The sequence below is a fragment of the Pteropus vampyrus genome, unplaced genomic scaffold, assembly GCF_000151845.1.
Source record: "Pteropus vampyrus isolate Shadow unplaced genomic scaffold, Pvam_2.0 Scaffold106, whole genome shotgun sequence".
Classification (NCBI taxonomy): domain Eukaryota; kingdom Metazoa; phylum Chordata; class Mammalia; order Chiroptera; family Pteropodidae; genus Pteropus; species Pteropus vampyrus.
Window position 1 is genome coordinate 896,541 of NW_011888887.1, and position 21,373 is coordinate 917,913.

Sequence of the window (21,373 nt, forward strand, 5' to 3'; positions counted from 1 at the left end):
CATAACACTTTTGTAAGCTAAGTCAGGAGCATAAAGGACAAGAATAATGCAAAGAAAGCATGAAACCAGACAAGGGTCTAGTGATGAGGACTGGCGGCTTCCTCTGTGCAAAGCAATAATAAAATAGAAGCTACAGAAGAACTATTATTCTGTGGGCCCAGGAACACCACGGAAGGAATTTTTGCCTATTTTATAGGCATTCGATAAATATCTGTGCTTTGAGTGACTGACACAACAAGAGTGGAGGGAGACAGAGATTCAGATTTTGATCATCTCAGTGTAAAGGAACTGGTGAAGATTATTTTCACTATAGTCCCTTGTATATCTGACGATGAGCACAGATTACTTTTTTACTTAAAGAGATTTATTCAGATGCCAATAAAGGTTTTCTGGAGAAAAAAAAAATATATATATATATACACACACATACATACATATACATATACATATATTAAATTTCTATTCTTCTGGGAGTAATGTAATAAACTACAGTATTTTTCTGTCACCAGAATTAGTGATGTCAACAATAAGAACTTGCTTGCCCTTCTCATTCTAATGTTGAAATAAAACATATTCTTGTTTTATTTCAAATTCATATATGAACAAAATAATAGGTATTCACATGTACAAGTAGGTCTGAAATATGTCAAGCAATTCCATAAATCTAAGTCAAATTTTCTACATGACAAATAACCATTATCAATCTCATGCTAAGTGGGTGTTTAAATTTTCAGAAATCAAAACAATTGAGAAATAAAATCAATCATCATAAAATCAGAGCTATAGTTCATCAGTCATGAGACGTCAGAAGGCCCCATATTTTCATAACTCCATTCAATCTGAAATAATCAGAGACAGTGAAAATAAGTTATAAACTACATAAATGTCACTTTCACTTCCCTAGTGTTTTGAACCTGGAAAAAAATCAGATTCACAGAGACTCCACTCAGACATTTTATCTAAAGCAGTCAGTCTATTCCCGCATCTCTAGTTCAACTGCAAAAGAGAGGAAAAATAAATTGCTAAGGCAGGCTACACAATCTAATCTATTTTGTAAAGATCCAATTAATCCATTGACCATGTCATGCTCTGGCTTCTAGCAGCAAAATTAATACTCCCTGTTTGAAAGTGATTCATACACTGCATGTGAATAAACCTAACATTTCCTTCTTTTTTTTTTTTTTTGTATTTTGTATATAGAACTTGGAAAAAAATCACACATTTTTTCACTATAATTATAGTTCAGTAATTATTTACTCTCACCTTGGAATTTCATTCTATATACACTGTCTCCTCCATCTACTTCTTGCCAATTCATGAATGAACAATTTTTACAGATTTAGGATGTCTGTGTGAAGTTACTCTCTCTATGGCTTACATTTCGGATGTTGGCAATTGAGTACCAGAGACAGCTCAATCTGATGCCAACTTGGCAGCACTGATTTTAAGCAGTTTTCCAACTTATTTGACTCTGATTGACTTTTTTTCCTCTTTTTATTTGTATCTTGAGAGACACAATTATAGGCAGCAGCAAAAGGGAATTTAACTTTTTCCTTTACTTAAGTCTTCATTTAGGTTTGTAACAGCAGGAATTAATTGCATTTCAAACCCTACTTCATAGCTCAATCTTTTTCCATGGATCTCTCATTAAAATACCACTAAGTTATTGCTAGTCCACAATGACCTTCTGCTCCTAGAGCTTGATCTGCAGGGAATGCGAATAGAACTGCTTTGGATCGGCACAAACTGCACTATTTGAAATATTGCCCAATAACCAGAGTCAGAGGTACTAAAGCAGATGATGTGTAAGCAGGTGCTTTTCAGGCCTCAGTGACAACATTAGGCGCTCTGGTTGGAACCAATCTTTGTTCTGCCAGTTCCCCCACAGTGCACAGTGAAGCATATTCTTTTGCTTTCCAACACCAGTGTGCTGTGGAAGCATGTTTTATATTTTATAAACTGGAATAAGTTTGAGATTTCTTACCCAGCTTTGTACAAACTGCTGAACACTTGCTCTGGTGCCCAGTTTATGCCTATGCAGTTTGAAGAGGTGACTGTAACAGCATACCTACTTTGTTGCTTGGAAAATATAGCTCATAGCAGTTGCATTAGTTTTCTATTGCTGATGTAACAAATTACCACAAATTCAGTAACTTTAAAAAACAACACAAATTTATTATCTTATAGTTCTGTAAATTTGAAGTTCAACACAATTCTTAATAGGCTAAAATCAAGGTATTGGCAAAGCTGTGTTCCCTTCTAGAGGCTCTAAGGGAGAATTCCTTTCCTTGACTTTTCCAGTTGCCAGAGAAGGACCTCATTTATCAGCTCCTGGCCTTCTTTCTCCACTTCAAAGCCAACAACTGCCAGTCATGTCCCTTTTCACATCACATCACTCTGACATTCCTTCTGTTTTCATATCTCTTTCCCTGATCCTCTTCTTTTGCCTGTCCTTTACAGTTTTAAAGATCTTTGTAATTGCATTCAACCCACCCAGAGAATCCAGAATTATTATCCCACCTGGCAATTAGCAACCTTAATTCCATCCAGAAAGTTAATTTCTTTGCCACGTATTGTAACATATTTATAGTTCTCAAAGATCAGGACATGAGCATCTGTATGCAGTAGGCCATTATTCTACCTACCACAGCTATGATTATCAACATTTTTCTTTCATCCTTGAAGAACTGCTTCACCTCTGATTGTGATCCTAATTATTATTATACAAAATAATTATACTATATGATAATAAAATAATACATAGTTTATTTATTTTACATCTCTAGGTGTCAATAAGGTCTCCTTTTGAATAATGTATCTCATGGGGAAAAAGAAAAGGGAAACAGAGTTTATAAGACTATGGTACAATCCTCCATTTTAACCAATATGTGGCATCTTTTAATTCTCTTTAAAATTCACACACCTTAATTCTCACAAACTGTCACAGAATTTCCGGAGACAGCAAAATAGTCTTGGAAAACTAAAGCCTTGGGGATTTTCAAAATAATGTTAAAGTATACTACATACACATAAAGTATTTCAAAACTATCCCCATTTTCAAGAAGCTTTTTTTTTGCTCATTTATTTTATTATTATGTTTTTTACCTATAAAGACTTATTCCTATGTAGCAAATGAATATATATTAAGGACAGATTTTTTTTCATGCTCACTATTATTACTTAAGGATCAATTTAAAACATTAGGGATCAACTTACTTTTCTTACAAAAGGAAGAAATCCAACTTTCTTTCTGAAAATAAAATATGTAAATGTTATAGAGAAAAAATGACTTTTTTCATGCGACTCTTTGCCCTTAAAATGAGATTGATGATTTCTATAATTTTAGCACCAGTACTTAAAGGAAATATATGCTACTTGTTTTGAACATTTAAGTCTAAAACTGTATTTTCTTCTCCTGTAATTAGATAAATGCCATTTTTGAAATGAAGCATTTAAAAATATATATACAGGTCCATGATTTCAAAAAGTTTTAATACCAATGGCTATACTTGTATATGAGGTTTATAATATATATATGTGTGTGATACAGATAATTGGCTATCTCCTATTGACTTTTTTCTAAAATGAAATATTTTAAATATTATTTCAATGACTAAAAGAACTAGTAAAAGAATAACAAACAAAGCCCAAATTAAGTAGAAAGAAGGAAATAAAAAATATCAGAGCAGAAATAAACAAAATAGAGTCTAAAGAAAGCAATACCAAACATCAGTGAAACCGAGAGCTGGTTCTTTGAAAGAATAAATAAAATTAATAGACCTTTAACCACACTCACTAAGAAAAAAAAGAGAGGACACAAATAAATAAAATTGAGAATAAAAGAGAAGTGACAACTGATTTCACAGATATACAGAGGACTGTAAGAAAATACTACAAACAGTTATATGTCAAGAAATTGGACAATCTGAAAGAAATGGATAAATTAATAGAAATACAATCTTCCAAGACTGAACCAAGAAGAAACAGAAAATCTAAACCAATCCATTAACTACTAACAAATCGAATAGTAACCAAAATTCCCAACAAAAGTCCTGAACCAGATGGCTTCACGGGTAAATTTTACTAAACATTCAAAAAAGAATTAACACATGTTCTTCTCAAACTATTCCAATAAATTTGAGAGGAAAGAAGGCTTCCAAGCTCATTCTATGAGACCACCATCACCCTGATTCCAAACCAGATGAAGGCATTACAAAAAAAAGAAATTTATAGGCTAACATGCCTGATAAAGATAGATGCAAAAATTCTCAACAGAATAACAAACCAAATATAACAATACATTAAAAAGATCATATAAACCATAATCAAGTGAGATTTATTCCAAGGATGAAAGTTTGGTTTAATATCCACAAATCAATTAATATGATATAACCACAAACAAAATGAAGATAAAAATTCTATAATCATATACATAGATGCAGAAAAAGCATTTACAATATCTAGCATTCATTTATGATAAAAACGCTCAGCAAAGTGGGAATAGAGGGAACATACCTTTACATAATAAAAGCCATATGTGAAAAACCCACAGCATAATATCAATAGAACAAAGCTAAAAGTGTCTTTCTTAAGATCAGGAACAAGACAAGGATGCCTACTTTCACCACTTTTATTCAACATAGTATTAGAAGTCCTAACCACGGCAATCAAACAAGAAAAAAAAGATATTCAAATTGAAAGAAAGAAGTAAAACTGTCATTATATGCAGATAACATGATACTATACAAAGAGAACCCTAAAGATTCCACCAAAAAACTAGTAGAATTGATCAATTCAGTAAAGTAGCAGGATAGAAAATTAATATTGAGAAATCAATTGCATTTTTGTACACCAATAACAAACTATCGGAAAGAGAAATTAAGAAAACAATCCAATTTACGATCGCATCAAAAAATAAAATACCTAGGAACAAATTTCACCAAGAAGGTAAAAGATCTATATTTGAAAAATTTATAAGACACTGAAGAAAGAAACTGAAGAATATACAAATAAATGTAAGCATATACCATGCTCATGGCTAGGAAGAATTAACATCATTAAAATGTCCACACTACAAAAACTACAAAGCAATTTACAGATGGAATGCAATCCCTATCAAAATACCAATGGCATTTTTCATAGAAGTAAGAACAAATAATTCTAAAATTTATATGGAACCACAAAAGACCCTGAATAGCCACAGTAATTTGGGGAAAGAAAAACAAAGTTGAAGGTTTCACACTACTTGATATCAAACTATATTATAAGGCTATAGTATCAAAACAGCACGGTACTGGCATAAAAACAGACATGTAGATCAATGGAACAGAATAGTGAGCCTAGAAATAAACACGCCTGTAAGGTTAATTAATCTATGACAAATGAGGCAAGAATATACAACGAGGTAAAGGCTGTTGATTTGATAAATGGTGTTGGGAAAACTGAACAGATACATGCAAAGAAAAAATGAAATTAGATCACCTTCTTACACCACATACACGAATAAACAAAAAATGAATTAAAGACTTAAACATAAGACCTGAAATCATAAAACTCCTAGAAGAAAACACAGGCAGTAAATTCTCTGACATTGATCTTAGTAATATTTTTTTGGATATGTTTCCTCAGGCAAGAGAAACAAAAGAAAAAATAAACAAATGGGACTACATCAAACTAAAAAGATTTTACACAGCAAAGTACACCATTAACAAAATGAAAAGATACCCTATAGATTGGGAGAAGATATTCGTCAATGATACATCCATTCAGAGGTTAATATCCAAAATTTATAAAGAACTCATACAACTTAATGCCAAAATACAAACAATCCAATTTAAAAATGGACAGAAGACCTAAATAGCCATTTCTCCAAAGAAGACATACAGATGACCAGGAGACATATGAAAAGATGCTCAACAACATTAATCATCAGAGAAATGTAAATTAAAACCACAATGAGATATCACCTCACACCTGTCAGAATGGCTATCATCAATAAATCAAAACAAGTGTTGGTGAGGATGTAGAGAAAAGGAAACGCTTATGCACTCTTGGTGGAATTGCAAATTAGCACAGCCACTATGAAAAACAGTTGGAGGTTCCTCAAAAAATTAAAACTAGAACTATCTATGACTTAGCAATTCCACTTCTGGGTATTTATCCAAAGAAATTAAAAACACTAATTTGAAAAGATATATACACCTCTATGTTCACTCCTGTGTTATTTACAATAGCCAAGATATGAAAGCAACCTAAGTGTCCATCAATAATGGGCAATAGATGATTGGATAAAAAAAGAAGTGCTACATATATAAAATGGAATATTACTCAGCCATAAAAAAGAATGAAATCTTACTATTTGTGACAACATGGATGGACCTTACTATTTGTGACAACATGGATGGACCTAGAGGGTATTAAGCTAAATGAAATAAGTCAGACAGAGAAAGACATATCATGTGATCACATATGTATAATCTAAAGAAAATAAATGAACAAGCAAAACAGAAATAGACTCATACCAAGAACAAACTAATGGTTGCTTGATGGTTGGGATGTTGGGAGTCTGGGTGAAAAATGTGAAGTAATGAAGAAGTAAAAATTGGTAGTTACAAAATAGTCATAGAGACGTGAAAAACAGCATAAAGAATATAGTCAATAATATTGTATTAACCATATATAGTGCCAGATGGGTACTAGACCAATCAGGGGGATTACCTTGTAAATTATATAAATGTCTAACCACTATGCTGTACACCAGAAACTAATATAAAATAATACTGAATTTAAACTCTAAATGAAAATAAAAATCAAATAAGTAAATAAATAAAAAGGTTACTAAACACACATATATAAGCAACAGTTCCCAAGTATACAGCTTACTAACTTTTCACAAATTGAAAGTCATGTGACCAACACACAAATTTAGAAACAGTCTTAACAGCACCATTAAGTACTTGTGTAAACTCCTTTCATCACTGTTTCCACTCACAAAATAACTATTATCCTGACTACTAAAATTATTAATTTTTACTTTATTTAAGCTTTATGTAAATGGAGTTATTTAGCATACTTGGTTTCTGACTTTCTTCATTCAATATTATATCTGTGAGATTTATGGAGTTAGTTGTAAATTGTTCATTCTCATTTTCAAATAGAATTTCATTGTTAGTTTTGCCACAGTTTATTTATCCACCCCAGTATAGATGGATATTGGGTTATTTCCAGTTTGGGCTATTTAAACAGTTTTGTTATCCTTCTGTGTGTTTTTGGTGAAACACACACACACAAACATAGAAATACATTCCCAATGGGTATGTATCTAGAAGTGGAATTACACTCCCTTGGTGACTACTGAATAGATTTGTAGATGTTGATTTGCCATTTGATATCCTCTGTTTGAAGTGATTGTAAAAATATTTTGCTATTCTTATTTTTTCAATAAATTTTCTAGAGACTACTATATAGAAAATCGCTTTATATTACAATATGTATTAAATATGATTTATTAATGTAATATATGTATTGGTTTTATTACTCTCAGAATAATTTGAGAACATTAGAACACTTTAAGTCCAATTACTTTCTTTTTCTTTATGTATTATTTTTGTCATTCATTTTAAGTTTACCTATTTTCAAAAGTTCTGAGATCAGGTAGATATCCCTCTTCTGAGTTGCTATAGACCACTCTGCATCCTTCAACTAAAACTTTGCCATACTTTATTAATATTTCCAGGTTATATATTTGTCTTTCTCACTCAATTAAAGGGGAGTATGGTAACATAATGACTAAGAGTGTTACTTTGACTCCAAATTGCCAAGTGTGAATCCTGGCTTTACCACTTAATTTGTTGACCTTAGAAATATTATTGGCCTCAGTTTCACAACTGTAAAAACGGGAACTATAAACCGTTACTTCATAGGTGTATTATGACTGTTAAGTGAATTATTGTAACAAAAGCTCTTAGAAATATGTCTTAAATAAACTCAATAAACATTAGTTGTCTTATTATCTTTTTTGTGGTAGAGATCTGTCCCAAATAAAATGTTACCCTTATGTTACCAGCATTACAAGTCAATAAAACATTTTTTTCTACTATAAGACTTGTGTACATTTTTCCTTTTCATTTTTTGTTAACTTTTTAAAAATCTTAACCACCAAGGACTCTATTACTTGGTTATATCTTATTACATTCCTGTTCAAATTTCTGAATCCTAAAAAGTTTTGTCCTTTTCTCTCTGTTAATATTTCCAAGTACAAAAGAATATTAACTCATTTCTCTTGACTATTTTTATTTCTCTAAATGTGGTCTTTGGTCATCTCCCATGTCACTGAGCATGATACATTTAAAAGGGTCTTCTGTGCTTTCTGTTGTCAAAGTGATGGTTTGCTTTCTTTCGTCTACCTGCTTCTCTAGTCAGGGGCAGATAACCTTACCTGAATATACTAAACACACAGTTTGTAAGATATAAAAGAAAAATTAGTCTTAAAATCCTGATAAGATAGGAGACAATTTGTAATTGGGATCTTAAATAAAATTGATCAACTGGATTATTGAGGGTCAAATCTATATCAGAAAGTCAGGAAAAGAAGAATGTCAGGGTGACCAATATGAAATTTGTCTGAAATTTGGAATAAGAAAGATGGGATCTGATTTACAAAATTTGGACATGGGAATGATTTTCTATAATAAAACTTATGAGTTTTGTTATCATTTATATAAATATTTCATTTAAAAAATGTAGAGGACTTCTGGTTCTGAAGACTAAAGGAGATTTGGGTGTCCTGCAACTATTTTCCACAAGAATCTACTGTTCAGTGAAATAAATAGAGCTAGCTTAACTTAATTTAATGCCAAATAATAAAGTACTTGTGATTATATACAGTAGACAATGACAGAGCCTAGACTTTTAAAAGAAGGCCCGACCTTGCTTAGCTTCAGAAATCAGACGAGATCAGGCGTATTCAGGGTGGCATGACCGTAGTAAATGAATCTTAAATGAGAGCTTTTTCTTAGTAAAAGGTGAAAAGATTTATTTTTCTGAAGAAAAACCAGAGTATTTTCAATTTACATTTTTGTTTCTTTATTACATACATGAATAAAAAATATAGGTTTCTTGTCAATGACAATTTTACAGATAATTCATTTTTTCACTTGAAAGCTACTTGCTTTCAGTCTCTTCCCCTGAAAAGACTAATAATAAACTGAAGTATTCTTAAAATAAAAGAATAAATTAAACATAATATAGTTGATGGTAAAAAAAATTCTTTTTTGCAGAAGCATTTAGCTGAAAACAGAAAATCATCTTTTCTGTCATGTTTCAGTGATCATTGATTGGGACATGTAAGTAGACTGAATTATCCTCTCATTTCAGTAGAAAATAGTTAGTAATTCTTTCCCATAAAGAATCCTGTAATATTAAGTATGTTGGTAGAAAGAATTGGCATAAATATTTAAGATAGTAATGACAGGAATTTTTAACTTATAACTTTGTGTACCAAATATGGCTATATGCTACTGAAGCTGACTTTCTAATTAGCATAGCAAAAATGCCAATTATATAATGCCCTCTTTAAAGTTGTCAGCAAAAGGTGTATGCTAACTTCGAGATGACTATGCTTAAAATATTGAAAACTCTTTCACCGTAATTTTAGAAGCAGTTTTATAAGTTTTATGAGACTAGAAAGAAAAATCAGTCCCATTATTTTATAAGCACATATTTTTTGACCAAAAACGCATAACCAAAACAAAATATTCCTACCTTACTCCAAATTTTCTCTGTACCAGGCTCATAACCTCGGCAAAAAGTTTAACAGAGGTTTATTGGATATGTTGTCTTCAACCATTGAGAGCTGTAATGATGAAATTTCATCAGTTTTTGTAAATATTCTTGGAGGTCAGCTAAAAACTCAGGCTGTCCTGAGGTTTGTACTAGTTTGCACATAGACTTACATTGAGAACCTTTTCTTTCTGTCAGCCTCAAAGGGAAATATAAGTTTAAAAGCCAGAGTTCTTTGGTATTATTGCACATCTATAAAATATGTACACAGGGACACTACTTCTCAGCTATGGTAACTAGTATGTAACTATTTTAGAAAATAAGAAATTTCTAAAATTTGACTGCATAATAAATGTTGAAACAATAAACTTTACAAAACCTGATTGTTAAAAAAAGTTTTGTGACAGCAAATATCATTTTCAATTAGTATTTTCATGGCAATTTGTATTCTATTTTAAAAAATTTTAACCACTATTGTAATTATGTGTGTGTATAATTATATTCTATTTTGAATGCTTGTTTCAAAATATTGTGTAAAGCCGTTTCAGGCTTAGTTCTGTGAATAATTAGACACACCAAAAGTCATCACCACAGAATCATTGTTTAGTGAGATGCCTTAAGCATGAAAATTACTAAAATAAACTTTTCTAACCACAATGGTAAATAGTTTATTCACAGTGGTAATGGAACTATTTTGGTCATTTAAAGAAAACAAATTATATCATTTTATTACTGGCGTTGCAATACACCAGTTTTATTAAAAGTCTGCAGTATTTTTTTTACTTATCTTTTTTCCCCACTCTTCCCCACCTCCACCCAAATATATGTATACATTAGGAAATGCTTATTACATTCAAGTTAATTAACACATCCATCATCTCACAGTTATTATTTTTTTCTTTTTCTTGAGGTGAGAACATTTTAGATGTCTTGTCAAATTTCAAGGATACAATAAAGTATATTACCTATAAGCACCATACTGTACATTGATCCTCAGAACTTACTCATCTTATAACTGAAAGTTTGGACCCTTTGATCAATATCTATTTTCTTCACCTCGCAGTCCCTGGAAACCACTCTATGGTTCTATGAGTTAAACGTTTTTTAGATTCCACATATAAGAGATCATAAAGTATGTCCTTCTGTGCCTAGTTTATTTCACTAAGAATAATATCCTCCAAGATCAAACATATTATTGAAAATGGCAAAATTGCCCTCTTTTTTAGAGCTGAAAATATCTTATTGTGTATATATATCCCATTTTTAACTATTCATCCATCAATGGACACATAGATTATATCCATGTCTCTTAGCTATTAGAAATGATGTTGCTTTGAACATGAGATAGGTATCTCTTTGAGATAGTAATTTTATTTCTCTCAGATATATAGCCAGAAATGGAATTGGTGGATCATATGGTAGTTGTATTTTTTTAATTTTTAGTGGAAACTCCATATTGTTTTTTATAATGGCTGCATCAATTGAGTTTGGATTAATAATTTTAACTCTTATGTGGAGGAGAGAACTAGACAAAGTTTACGACCTAAATTAAATGGATGACACAACTATAGAGAGAAATATAAATGCATTAGTTGTTAGTGTTTGTGTATACACACACCCACATATTCATGTTAATTTATGCTGATATTGAGTTTATTTTTATTGTCTTTTGTGATTGCTTTATTATTCAAAAAATATACAGCATGTGACTTAGATGACTAAGTACATAAACAAAAAAAATATTAATGCTGATATATGTGTGTGTGTATATGTCTGTGTGTGTGTGTGTGTGTGTGTGTGTGTGTGTGTGTGTGTGTGTGTGTGTGTGCCTGTGTGTATGTATGTGTAGTTTTACTCTTATAACAGAAAAAGAATATTCTCAGATTTTCCCATCTTGTGGCAAAGAGGACTCGGGTCTCTGCTTCTCTCCATTTCTGTTCCAGGGCAATAGTATTTCCATTTTGTGATTATTTTGTCTCACATTTCTCTATTCTTCCATAGACAGAAGAAATTTATTCACACGGGAAGGGATAAAAATGTGTCAGGTCAATGTCTTTACTCTATGCTCATATTCCACCACTAAATCACTAGTGATCCTGCCAAAATAAGAAAATGGTTCATTGATTTACAATATGAATAGCCTCTGTCTATTGGTATAAACACACAAAGCAGAGAATCTTTCAGGACTTTGTAATAAAAAGTCTTGGATGTGAGATGAATGGCCTACAAAAGATGAGGAAATCTACCCCTTTCTTTACTTCAGAGATGTCTGTTCTGTGAGACAGATGATCTCTGCTCAAGGAATATAAACCTGCCCAGTTGCATCTCCAGTTGCATCAAAATTCTTAACAGTATCAGGGATATTGTTATTAAAATCTGTGTAGCTCCCTAAAAAAAGAGATTTTTAAAAATAAATATCCCCCAAATTTAACTAAGGGTATGCACACATCCCTAGATAAACTTTCTGTCACTATGACACTTTTTTCCTTAGGCAAATTTTGTATCTTGTCACTTTTTCTATTTTATAAGAAAGAGCACAAAAATCATTCTCATTTTTCATTTATAAATTTTATTAGTTATTCCAATAGTAATCTTTGATTTCCAGAGTTTATTCTTCTACTTTTTAATACTACAACTTATTCTAAGCTGTCCTCTAACCCACTAAACATTTTTTAAAAAGGATTTTGATCTGCATTTATCTGACAAGGTGATGTATCTTTTTGAAGTTTTGTCTTCCATCACACCATGATGGCCCGTCACTCATGTGACAAGGGGTTTAAGATGAATGGAGTTAAGGAGAAAGGTCAAATAAAATGCACTGCCAGACTCTGGCATGACACAATTCATCAAGTGAAAGAGCAAAACCTATTTAGCCTGTAAGCATTCAATTACAAATTGTCAAATGTTCATGGTAATCTAAACTTCTGGAATAAACTTAAAGGGAACATTAGTTTCAAAGATGGAAAATGGTGATAATTTAGTGAAATTAAAAGTAAACAAATCTTTTACCTCCAAGCATTTCTCTTTTTTAAAGATGGACATCATGCTAAATTAGATCTTCAGAATTTGGTTTTATTTTGGTGTTTGATTTTTACTTAGATTTTTAATTGAATGAATGCTTCTATGTTAAGAAATTGCTTTAGTTGTGCTTACAAGAAAGCATCAAAGCTAACTCAATGATATCAGCAATGAACTCATATGCCCAGCTGTTAACATGTGCTGTTTTGTATCTCACCATCTTATAGCTCAAGAGTTGATGAAAAGAACAAGAAAGACATAAATTTGAGTATTTTTACGGGGTAAAGCGATTGTAATCTAGTAGGGAAAAAATGGTATAGATGACCAGAGGGGCAAATGTGATTGTAGTCAAATGACTGGTTTGATTTATTACAAAAGTTGAGATTGCAAAATTACATATTAAATTTGCATTTAACTTTTTTCACCTTCTAACTACACAATTTGGAATTGACAATTATATAAACCTCAAAAGAAATAGCTATCATCATCATAACTCTAAGCAATTAACAATCAGGACATAATAATACCTTGTTAAAAGGTCATATAATACATGACTTTTGGAATTAATGTCCATAAGAAGTCATGGAAAGTGATCAATTAACAGGAAACAAATAATCACTTGTAAAAAAGAAAAAGTCCATTATGCATGGAAAACTTTCTATTCTTTTTACTCAGGGAAACTGTTGTCTCAACGACTCCAAGGAAATTCATTCTAATTTCTCAATTAATTTGTTCTTTACCAGTTAAAATAATAACTTGATATTAACTTTTTATTCCGATAAATAAAAAATTTTCTCATACTTATCTTGTGGTCTCTTTTTCATGCCTAATTAAATGGTCTCTTCTTAACTGTGAAACTGAAACATAATAACTCAATACATTCAAAATGATCTTAATAGTACTTCCAATAGAGATACTTCATATTTTAAATTTGAACTGGTTAACTAACTCTATAAACAAATAAGGCTGGTTTCTTAAGAGTGATTATTCATATTTTAAAATAATTCATTATAACATTTAATACACATTTTAATTGCTTCTCTTGTGCTATATGAAATTCCCCACTTATATAAGGCATTTCCATATGCACAAAAAATGAGGTAAACCCATAGATGAATATGATTTATATATCCTTCATAATGACTTCTAAATATTGCACTGTACATCACAGATACTCATACACTCCCCTAAACTGGGTTTTAGTTGCACATACTGATTCTTACATTTTCTCAGTTCAATTCATATTTTACTTCCTATTTAGCATTTCAGGGTGAAATTTTAGATCAGACCATGAAAAATGCAAACTCAATATTAACTTTACCTTTGTAAAGACATTATATCATACCAAAAATTAAGATATTTTGATAAATTTCTACTACTCCAACTTTTGTCATGATCTTTTTTTGGAAAAGGAGAGAAAAGCAATTACCTAAGGGAGGTGGAAATCTACTACTAGTGGGGCAGAAAGACAATTATTTTCTAAATAAAAAATGCTAAAACTTTATATAGTGTTTTTATTTTCAAAGTTGATGTACTTCTCAGATGCTTTGTGATTATTTCTTGGGTATTTATTAGGATAGTCCTAAAACACAAAATAATAGATCACAAATAAAATTTCCTAAAACATTACATTATTGAAAATCTGATATCACAGCTGAAAAACTTTTAAAAGGAAAAGCTGAACAAAAAAAAAAATATTTTTTTTTTGCCTAGCAACCTATTTGCTCTCATATATTATTTAGTAGAAATTTTTAGAAAGATCTACTAGTACAGAAACATTTCAACTATTAAGATTCTTAACAATTGATCAGAAAGTGTTTAGCAAATTCTATCTGCCAAAAACTACTAGTTATCATGAGACCACTTCTGCAGCTCCTTGGAGTGGGCTAGCATCTTTGATTGACAAAAATTAAACTGCTCTAGTATATGGCAAAAACAATATGCTATTTAGTAGTGACTGAAATTGTGACTACATTGGAGTCACTAGATCAGGTAAGTGATGTCTCTCTAAAATGACTGTCATTTAAGAATTCTACATTTCAAGATGACAACCAAGATATATGGGAGTTGATAAGCCACCAAGCATCTCAGTGCCACTTATTTTAAATCAAATGGAACATAGGAATGTGGGATAGCCGCCTGTCACATCACACCATATCTGAACATACTGGCAAAGGAAGAGGTCTCAAGCCAAGAGAATAAAAAAATAAATAAAAATAAGAAGTACATATAATGATAATTCAAAATGCTTCATTCAAAGATCTGACCATCTGTTTTTTACCAAATGTATGCAAGAGTTTTCTATGTGAGTTTTTAAATGAAAGTATGGCAGATTGTACAAGATTAACTTTATAAGAATGACAGAGCTTTAAATCATAACCACTTTCTTCAAAGGCTAACCATCTTGTTGTAAGACAATTAGTATTTCCAGTGCAAAATACAATCTGAAAATATACAGATAGGGTTAGAAATATTTTTGAGAATAAAATTTTTAACAAATAATCCATTATTCCAATTAAGATTATGAAGAATTGATTGATTGATTAAAAACACATAATGTGAAATATTTTCCCTCTGAAAATATTCAAGTGTTATAGGAATTTTCCATTTGTTCCAGTTTTATTAAGATATAATTGACATAATATTGTACTAGCGTAAGGTGTACAATATAATGACTTGACATATATGAAATGATAATCAACTTAGTTAACATTATCACATCACACAGTTAGAATATTTTTTATGATGAAAACTTTTAAGATCTATACTCTTAGCAACTTTCAAATATACAATACAGTATTGCTAGCTATAGTCACCATGCTGTACATTAAATCCCCAGAACTTATTTATCTTATAACAGGAAGTTTGTACCTTTTGACCCACTTCATCTATCCCCTCGCCACACACACACACACACACACCTCTAGCAACTACCAATCTATCTTTGTTTCTATGAGTTTGTTTTTTTAGATTCCACATATAAGTGAGATCATACATTATTTGTCTTTCTCTGTCTCATTTCATTTAGCATGATGTCCTTAATGTCCATCCATATTGTTGAAAACAGCAGGATTTTCATCTTTTTATGGCTGAAAACATTTCGTATTTTTTTATCAATTCATTCATCAACAGACACTTACATTGCTTCCATGTTTAGACATTAAAAATAGTGCTGCAATGTACCTGAGAGTATGATATTGCTTCATGACCCTGACTTCATTTTCTCTGTCTATATACTCACAAGTGGGATTGCCAGATCATCCAGTAGTCTTATTTTTAACTTTTTGAGGAAACTCCTTATTGTTTTTCATGGTGTCTGCATCAGTTTACATTTTCACCAACAGTACACAAAGGTTCTTTTTTTCTCCACAGCATCACTGACACTTTTTCTCTTGTTTTTTATATGGCAGTCATTCTAACATATATGAAGTGATATTTCATTGTGGCTGTGATTTGCTTTTCTCTGGTGATTATGTTGAGCAACCTTTCATGTATCCATTGGTCATTGATGTGTCTTCTTTGGAAAAATGGCTATTCCATTTTTTTGTGCATTTTTTATTGGATTTTATTTTTGCTATTGAGTTATAAAAGTTTTTTTTAACATATTTTAGTCTTTAATCCTTTATCAGATACAAAATTCGTAACTGTTTGCCACCATCAAATGTTTTGTTGATTTTATAAAGGCTACATAGATTTTTTTCCAAGACATACTTAAAACACTAGAGTATCCTTTTAAAAAGAAAAATACTCCTTACCATTTCCCAAAAGTATATTGCAAAGTGTAGTATTTTAGACAGAGCATAAATAGAGACACATTAGGAAATGGTGATTGTGACATGACAATAAAAACACAGTAAAGTGATATTTTGTGAAAGAAAAAAGTAAAATTTCATGTAGAATGTTATTAGTATTTTAATTAAAAAACTATATTTTAATATTAAGCATAAGCAACTGCAATTCACATTTAAAAATAATCACCTCACCTCAAAAATAATTTGGGATCATTGCTGTTATCATCGTGCTAGTTACCCTCAGACCTCCAACTATACATTTTCTCATTAAGAATTAAAGAGCTCTTTAGCCCTAGGACAGAGAACACCTTGAAATGTGAATAAGAAGTTTGCCAGAATATTAGTCTTAATTAATAATTATATCCTAGGATATGGAGTTTGAGGCTTAAGATGGCTATATATGTCCCATCTTTATAATATTGGACAGACTATAAAATCAGTCATCTCTTTAATTTATGGTATCTTCGGGTTCAATAATAGTTAATGTTAAACCAGACATAAAATCCAAATGTACTATCTTGAATAAGTCAGTGATCAATGACTATATCAGAGAAACAATTAATTTGTATGAGTATATGTATCAATAGCCATTTTTCAAAAGTTTTTTTTATAGATAGTAAAGGAGCTGAAAAATTCTATAATACAGTTTTCTGGGTTTTTTTTTTTTAACATTACATAGTTTTATGCACAAATTTTTTTAACAAGGTTAGTGACATATGGCAAAATTATATGTAGTTATGACAAAAATGTACATTCTTCCGATCATCAAATCTAAAGATAAAACATCTATGCCAAGTTGCTGAAAAGCAGCCCTATCTTAGTCTGTTTAGGCTGCTATAACAAAATATCCTAGACTAAGTGGCTTAAACAATAAATGTTTATTTCCCATAGTTTTGGAGTGTAGGAGGGCACCTGCAGATTTAGCCTGGTAAAAGCCTGGCTCCCAGTTCATAGACAAACATCTTTTCACTGTGCCTTCAGGTGGCAAAAGGGACAAGAGAGCTCTTGAGGGTCTCTTTTATAAGAGCACTAATCTCATTCATGAGGACTCCACTCTCAGGACCTTATCACCTTCCAAAGATCCCCCCACCTACTAATACCATCAAATTTGGGTTTGAACTTCAACATATGAATTTGGGAGGAACACAAATATTTAGTATTCATAACAGAACTAATGTTCTGAAAGGTCAGAACTTTTAAGACAAAATTGAAGAGTAGAGAAATTGTCCTGAAAAGTATCTAGAATGAAATATGAGGCAGGCAACATTTATTATTTGAGGCAATGCAATAAAATACCTTCCCTGCGAAGGAAGCTGAAACATTTTTTGAGTCCATGTGGGAAAAAAAAAGCTTTACTGAAGGCAGTTTATTTAGTATCGATTTTCCACTACCATGTTAACATTCTAGGTACATTATCTAAACATAGAGAAAAAAAGAATTGATGTAAGCATTAGGCTAAATTAAAGAAGATGCTAAAAGTAAATACAAAATTTGCCTTTGCCAGGGGGTCTGATAATTGTCAACTCATTTGGCATTATTCTGTACTGTTGTGTGTTATGTTTGGAGTTAAGTGACTTGTAACAAGTCATACCCCTTTAGGGTTTCATGAGAAGACAGATGTCTCATAAAAAAGATATTCTATGTTCAATTCCTAAGTGCTATAAGCAAGAGGGAAGAATGTATAGAAGAATTCTCCAAAAGAGTTGCATAAACTTGCTTGCCGACCAGAGGATGTTTACAATATGTTTACTATACAACAGACTTCTGAAAAAACTTTTGTACCTGCACAGAGGTATAATTTGTGACATGAGAAACCTTAGTTTAATGTTAATAGATTTAAGAGCTCTTTCAAATGTTTGGGAAAAGTTGTATTATCATCCTACACAGACACAGAATATATGATACTGGCTATTAGTCAAAGTTAAAAGTGTCCATTTGCTGAAATTCAAAGTAATATTAAAATTATGTCTTTATTATTTTTTATTATATTCACTTTGAAAACTGCTTACAATAGACATGTAAGCAAATAATTCCATTTGATAATTGTTGCAAAATTTTACAATTTAAAATCCCCTGCATAAAAGTAAAAAAAATGGACGTGGTTCCATAGTGTAGCCGTTAGCACGTCTGGTTTACACACAGAGAGTCTTGGGATTGTGCCCCAGTGGAGCCACAGTTCATGGTCTACAGCCATACCACCCTGAACAAGCCTAATGTCTGATCTCAGAAGCTATGCTGAGGGTCGGGCTTGATTAGTACTTAGATGGGAGACCACCTAGGAAGATCAGGTGCTGTAGGCATAAATAATTTTTTAAAAAAATGTCAAAGAAACTACATAAATAAAAAAAAAAATTCTGTGCTTGACTGAGGTTAAAATATTTGCAGATAAGTAAATGTGACAGAATTTTTCACTAGTCTACCTACCTGCAAAAATGGCCGAGCATAGCAACTCAGATCTACAGGAAGAAATAGAGTATGAGAAAAAGAAAATACGATAGAAATATAAAATATATTTTTCCTCTTAATTTCTTTAAAACAAAAGTCTTAAAAACAAAAATCTTTTATTTGGGGGTTTAAGTTATTTAAAATATATGGCAATGTCAGCATTATGGATGAATGGAATGAAAATGTGAGCTATATCAACCAATTTCACTCAACTATCATTAACAGAAGATTGTGCTAATAACTATAGGATATATATTCTGAATTTTGAGAGTAGATGAAATTTTGCTATGTTAAGCCCTATGCTGCACCATAAAATAAATCTCAATATATTGAAATATACTGAAATATCACAGAACATATTTCTGACTACAGCATATATAAATTAGTTATTAATGATCAGAAAATATCTATTAAAATGGCAAATATTTGGAAATTAAGCAAAATACTTTAAAATAACCTATAGGTTGAAGAAAAAAATCAGAAGAGAAACTTGAAAATATTTTAACTTGAATGATAATAGGAAAATCATAGTTTGTGGAATGCAGTGAAAGCAAGATTTCAAGCAAATGCAGAATTTAAATGCTTATACTAGGATATGAAGAAAGGGTTAAGTGTGATGATATATGTATGAATTATGAAATGATTACCACATTCAAATTAATTATTACATCCATCATCTCACATCTCTTTATCATATTATCTTTTTGAGCATATGGTGAAAACACTTAAGATCTATTCTTTTAGCGAATTTCAGGTACACGATATTATTACCTAGTTACCATGCTATATACTTTAAAAGCATATTTTTGTAAATTTTACTTTAACAAAATAAGAAAAAAAAAATAGAAGGTTTAAAAATCAATAAATTAATAGTCCTCCCTAAGAAAGCTGGAAAAATAATAAACTAAAACAATATACGTAGAATGAAGAAAACAACAAGTGCAAAAATAAATAAAATAGAAAACAAACAATATAGAAAATTCACAAAGCCAAAGCTGGTTCCTTGAAGAGACTGATAAAACTGATAAATTTTATAAAGAATGAATAAGAAAAGAGAGAAAAATACATATTACTATCAGAAATAAAACAGGAGACATTACTGCCAATTCGACTAACAATAAGCATAGTAATGTAATATTAAAAAAAAACTTTAAGCTAATTAATACAACATAAAATAAATGGACAAGTTACTTAAAAACACAAATTACCAAAATTTAAAGAAAAAAATAGAAATTCTGTATAGCATTATCTCAATTTAAAATACTAAGTTTTGTCCCAAAACTTTCTTTAAAAGAAAATTCAGACACAAATAGTTTCTTTAACAAATTCTATTAAATATTTATAGTGGAATAATAATACTCCTCTTATACACTTTCTTTCAGAAATTAGCAGAGAATTCTTTAAATTTGTCTTATGAGGCTATATAAATCTTGAAACTAAAACCCCAGAAACACATTATGAAAAAAGATAATTAATAATCAATATTCTTCATGAACACACACAAAAATTCTTAACAAAATATTATCAAATTGTGTGCATCAATATATGAAAATGATATATCCATATGATCAAGTGGATTTATTTAAGAAATGCAGTATCAATTACATTTCTTAATTTATTAATGCAAATTACTGGCAGAATAAAGAAAAAAGAAGCAATATGATAAACTTAATGCATGTATAAACAGCATTTTTACTGAAGTCGACACACATCCATGAATAAAAAATATCTGAAAACTCTAAGAATAAAATAGAATTTCTTCAATCTGCCAAGCTCATTAAGAAAAACCTATAGCTGGCAGTATACATGGTGGTGAAATAGTGAGCATTTTGCCTCTAAGATTACAAAACTCAAGGATACTCACTCCTAATATTTCTTTTCATTATTGTATTAGAATTCCAGTACATTTAATAAAGCAAGAAAAAATATATAAAAAATAGAAAGAACAAAGTATGACTCTCATTACTGGAAGATGACATTACTATCTGCCTACAAAATTCTATAAAATATGCAATTTTTTTAAAAAATTGAATTTAGCAATGTCCAGGACATAAGATGAGAAAAAAAAATTTACATTTTATAAACTTAAGCAAACATTTGAAAAACAAAATATTTTTTAAATTCCTTTACACTATCATCAAAAAAAGATTAAGAATAAATCTAATAAATGATCATAAAACAACAAATCTTAGACTACTTGATTTTCAGCAGAATTATGTAACTTTACATATAAAAAACTCAATATTTTAATATGTTGGTAGTTCACAAGTAGTTCTATAGATTTACCTTGATTTTAATAAAAATTCCAGCAGAATTTTTGGGGGGTTGAAATTTATAAG